The sequence below is a fragment of the Pogona vitticeps genome, chromosome 2, assembly GCF_051106095.1.
Source record: "Pogona vitticeps strain Pit_001003342236 chromosome 2, PviZW2.1, whole genome shotgun sequence".
In the NCBI taxonomy this organism is placed as follows: domain Eukaryota; kingdom Metazoa; phylum Chordata; class Lepidosauria; order Squamata; family Agamidae; genus Pogona; species Pogona vitticeps.
Window position 1 is genome coordinate 81643177 of NC_135784.1, and position 6000 is coordinate 81649176.

Below are 6000 nucleotides of genomic sequence, written 5' to 3' on the forward strand. Positions count from 1 at the left end.
AGTTTCAACATCCAGACAGGATTGTTGAATCATCCATCGTATACTCTGATTCCCACCACTTGTTCTAGTTCCATGGACCTGGATTAATTGCAAGGCCTGACTCATCGCTAAAATGAATTCTGATACTAATTTGTTATGCGATATCAAGTTGCCACTGATTTATAGTGACACTAATAAGGATTTCAAAATATGCAAGCTATTTAAGGAGTAGTTTAGTAAGCTGATAGCCTCAGTTTACTAAACCGACACTATTGTATGTTGAGCATATCATAAAAGAAAGAAAAAGACACTAGGGAAAGCTGGATTGACTCAACAAACAAAGCCATGGCATTTAGTTTTGCAAGATCTGAATTGGGCTCTTTATGATCAGATTTTTTGGAGGCCATTAATTCATAGAGTTACCATAAATTGGGAATGACCTGGCATCAAAGAATAACAACAGGTTTGGATTAGAAAAGCAGAAGAATCCAACCGCTGTTTCTTTTCTTTCTTTCAGTGGACAGGCAATAGTTAAAGTATGGCAAGCATAGCCTAAAATAGATTTAACCAACCACATGTCATAATGATATAGCTGGGTGTCACGTTTAGTCATGCACAAATAAGCCAAAATAAATGCATCCTGGATAAATTGAAGAAAATATCATAAATATGTGTAAAACATGAAATTCAGCTTTACTGTACAGCTGTTGGTTGTTCCACAGCTAACATGTAGGGCTTGTTTGAGTGCAGCAGGCCATGTATTGTAATCTCAGCTTGTCCTTGTCCAGCACGTTCCAAACAGTAGGGCACAGGCTTATTGTGTAGGAGGTCCTTGCCTTCTTTAGGCAATAGGATCTCAAGCGGCAGGGCTGGAAAAGATGTACTCCTGTTGGGAGTAAAGGATGCTGTAATAAAATGATAGAATGGAGGTCTAATGGAGTTGGAAAGAGACAGTGTGGTCTGGTGTAGTGAATCCATTTCACGTGTGACACTTAGCCTTGAATCCCAGTTGAACCATGAAGATCAGTGGTAGCCTTTGGATTACTTGTTACTTCAGAGGGTTGTTGTGGAGATGTTGATGGAGAAGCACATATGACAGCTCGAGCACCTTAGAGGATGAGAACAGAGTTACACTAATCTTGGCTCTTCTTCTGTAAACGGTGTCAAAAGGAATCTGATGCCTTATGTTTTTTAAAGTTAATGATGTAACATGGTGATGCGTGTGTGCTGTGAGGTGCTACATCATGCTTTCAGAAAGCAAGATACTGAAGTCAAATATCTAGTCAATTTTCTAAGGTTTTTTTGGCCAGGTACATCCTAACCTTCCACCCAGCAGTACAAAACATCTCTTTAACACTCCTCAATAACACTTGAGATGGTAGAAATGATTTCATCGACATATTGTCTCGCGTATCATTTAATAAGACCTGACATATGATAGTGCCTTATTGATGAATAAACCAAGGAGCTGCAGAAGCAGTATTTATCACTGCTGCTTACTGAGTAGCTTTACTTGTATATACGAGAGGTGCTTTGGTTTTAGAGGATCATTAAGGGCCTTGAATATGCCCTAGCACATTCCGAGTGGTGCAGATGGAGATGCTTGATCCCTTCAGTGCCACTTTGAAAAGCATTTGTCCAATCCTATTTAATATGAGTGCTTTAAATCACTGGTTCTTAACCTTGAGTTACTCAGGAGTTTTGGACTGCAGCTCCCAGAAGCCTTCACCACCAGCTGTGCTGACTGGGGTTTCTGGGAGTAGCAGTTCAAAAGCATCCGAGTAACAAAGGTTAAGAACCACTGCTTTAAATGATTTCAGATCTCTGCAGAACCTGCTGCAAACACATTCTAGATATCCCATGCAGGTCTGTAATTCAGACAGCTCAGGCTATAATTTTAAAATCTTGCATTTTCAAGACTGCAAACCCCACTGTTGCTGGACAGAGTTCCTTCCTTCCTCCCTCCGTTCCTTGAGAGAGAAAAAGTTATATTATCAATGAGGATTTTCTGCATTTCTGCACCTCCAAGAGGTGTTGGAGATGGGACGTCACTTAGGTACTAAATAACCACAGTTAAAAAGGTTCACCACTAGATGGGCAAGATGTAAGTCCAATAAATAAACAAACAATGAATAAAAACATAGATGCAAAGTCTCTAAGTTTGCTCTTAGATAATCTTTAGAAAAAGAGACTCAGAAAATGTGAGGCTGCTGAACTCCTGCCATGTGGTGCAAGATGAGCTGCAAGCGCTTTTCTCTCCTAAGTAATAATTACAGTATCCTGAAAAACAGTCTGGGCCGGAGGCTGGAGAGGAGGGCTAGTCAGCTGCTGGCAGCCTCTGGCAATGTATTACTACTTGAAGAATGGATCCCTTGCCTGTAGCACAGAGGAAAAATCTTGAGGTGTTGAATATGTGTGAGAATGGAAGCGAAGTTAGAAAGGGAGAGAGGAAGGGCATGAGATGGAGCTATGTGGCACAAGGAGCAGGAACCACAGATGAAACATGGATGTTAAGGCTCTATGAGAGATGTGAGTTTCCAGGGTTTAGAACAGAAAGTTTTGTTAAATAAAGTTCAAGAGGGTATTCCATGAGATCAGGTCAGGTCCTCTAAGTTCGCTGAAACAAACTTTATTTTTCTGCCACAAAAGGTGCAGTCTGACTAAATGAGATGAAGTGAGGAAAACGGTGGTTGTGTGAGGGTAGAAAGTGGGGCAAGGGTATCTGCAGGGCATGTAGGCCAGCAAACGGGGGTTTTTCAGCTCATAAAACTGCAGGAGCTCCTAATTTCTGCTCATGGCAGTTCAGCCTTTCTCCCAGAACTTGCTCTGGCTTTGCTCCAGGCAGCACCACCTTTTCCTTCATCAGGCACTGGCAATGTCTGAGTTAAACCTGCACATCCTTAGGCTTCTTCATATATAGAAGCACCTCTCCCAGTTCTCTCTGTTTTGATAGAAAGGTATCTAGTTACTACCTAGATGTTAGAGTGGGAGTCCAGAACAACGCCTGTCATTGCTTTATCTTCCCTAGATATCTTGCTCATACCATTTCTCTGTTTTGGTTTGGTTTTTATGACTACCAACATAACAAATACTGTTTCTATGAAATGAAGTGATTAGCAGCTAGCCTGGGCATGAAGAGAACACAGGTTGCTTTATTCCTCCCCGAGGCAGGGCAATTTCAGTCATTTTAGATACTGTACTGCAAAGAACGAAAGAACAAACCTAATTTGGTTCAATCAAGGACACATTTATTTACCTGTTCAGAAATCTTCCGCAAGACATGGCCATACTGTGTCTCTGGGATCTACAGAGAAGGAAGAGTCTCTTCCCCCCCCACCACCACTTTTATATATGTGTGTGTGTGCGCAGAAGGGCAATCAAACTAGAAAGGTGAAAAGTGGACCTGATATTGTAACACGAAGAACAAGATTTGATGACAGCATATTTTATGTTCTTCTCCCCACTTTTTTAGCTAGGGATAAGGTAAGGAGTACATAAGGTAAGGGGAATGGGGGAGGAGGGGGGAGAAGTACATAAAATATACTGTCATCAAATCCTGTTGTTTGTGTTACAATATCAAGTCCACTTTTCGCCTTTCTAGTTTGATTCCAGATTTCTACTTGCACTTTTTAGTTTAATTCTATGTTAATCAAGCTCCATCTATTGACTCAAGCCATTTATATAATAAATCCCATCATTCAGTTGCCTTTTGTATTGGACAGTCTTTCAACACTTGCAATAGTATATCCATTTCTGCCACTTCCCAAATCTTCTCCAGGAGCTCCTCTTGCTTCGGTATCTCTGATTTCCGCCAGTTCTTAGCATAAAAAGAGTCTCTTTCATGTGTGGGGTATATGGATGTTTTCCTATTGAGAAGTTGGGATTTGTCGTGTGTGCATGTGCTAACCACCCTTGCCTTTCCTTGCAGCTTCCTGTTTTTCTCCTCAGATGAAGACTGATAAATATAAGAAAGGAGGCCCTGCGTTCTGCATGCCCCCTCTTCTCAAGGGTTAGTCAGTAACGCACAAGCAGGACATATGTGTTGGGGATGGAGGAAAGTATTCATGGCAGCTTGAAAATATGCTAGGATATGGAATGGGTTGAGAGATCCAGAAAGGACCAGTCAGAGGTACCACAGAGAGCTGGAGGGCAAATTTATTCCCCTCATGCTGACCTAGATTCCTCTGAGGTGGGGGAACTGGCCCCCTCCCTGTTGCTTACTGGAATGCCTCACTTCTACCCTGTTTTATCATGCTAATGCCATCAAACAACAACCGTGGAATTGCAGATTTGGAATAGCCCTCAAGGTCTCTGAGCCCCCACTATCATCAAAGCAGGAAATTTATAGCTAAAGCAACCTCTGAGGGATGGTTGTCCAAAGCCTGTTTAAAAACCTCTTATGAAGAACAGGCTACCTCCCTCCAAGACAGTCCATTCCATTGTTAAACAGTTCTTCCTGCCAGGAAATTCTTCCAAATGTTTATTTCAAATCTCTTTTCTCACAATTTGAATATATGTTTATGGATCCTACTCTCTGGACCCATAAGAGGAGAATGGAGCTACAGAAAACAAGCCTGCTCTATCTTCCATGAATCAGCCCTGCAAATATTGGAAGAGGGCTATTTCATCCCACCTCGGTCTTCTCTCCTCCAAGCTAAACATCCCTAGCTCCCTCAACCATTCCTTACAAGGCTTCGTTTCCAGACTTGTTGTCATCCTAGTTACCCACCTTTAGATATATTCTAGCTTATCAATATCCTTCTTACAACGTGGTGCCCAGAACTAGATACCGTATTCCAGGTGAGGTTTGACTAAGGCAGAACAAAGTGGTACTATTACTTCCTTTGATCTGGACACCATAGTTTTGATGATTTGGGTCACTGAGTTAACTTTTTCTGTCACTACATAACTCTCATTTTAATGTTGCCTTAAGATCTTGAGATATTTTTTCACACGTACTACTCCTAACCCAAGGGTCACCCACCCTACATTTGTACATATGAATTTTTTTCTCTCTTGGTGTAGAACTTTACTGTTAAAATGTTTCCTGTTAAAATTCATTTTGTTTGTTTTGCTTCGGTTTTCCAGTCAGCTGAGGTCATTTTGAATCCTAATTCAATCCTCTGAAGTATTAGCTATTCCTCCCAGTTTGGTGTCATCTACCCATTGGCTGAGTGCTCATCCAGAAAAAAATCAGGAAAAGGCCGCATGGTTGTGGAAACAATACAAATGCAGGAACAGGTGATACCTTTAATCAACCATTATGAATATAAAACCAACAAAAAACAAACAGCAAGCTTCTGATGATACTTCTTCTTCTTCAAGGCTAGGCATCAAGTTCTTGTGGGTAGTTCCAAACATATATGCTGTTATTAATGTCTCAGATTCACATGGCTGATGATGTTGAGGCCAGGTTAGCTTCTTAAATGGAGATAGCAGCAATATGCAAGTTGGTTCCAAGCTCCTCCTCAACTAGCAGCTTGGAATTTATGGCCCATCTCTTGAAACAAGGGACAGTCATCCAAGAAGCTAACCTGGTCTCAACATCATCAGCCCTATAAATTTGGGACATTAATAACAACATATAACTTTGGAACTACCCTTATGAACTTGATGCACACTCTTGAAGAGATGCTCGCTGTTTGTTGTTTTTCTGCTTTACATTCTTAATGGTCGATTCCTGCGTTTGTATTGCCTTCTTCCAGATCATTTATAATGATGTTGAATAACACAGAGACCTTGGACAGAATTCTGCAGCATCCCACTTATCTCTTCTCTCCAGGATGATCAGAAACCGCTAGTGAGCTACAAATCCATTGAAGAGTAGCACCATATCCATTTTACCAGCTTATTGTGAAGAAATTTGTCAAAAAGCCTTGCTGACATTCAGATAAATTACATCCAAGTATTGGCCTCATCTACCAAATCTGTGACTGTTAAAAAAACGAGAAACGTGTGATTAGTCTGGCATGACTTGTTTCTATGAAACTCCTTTTGGGGGTCTTAGTAACTGCAATATCC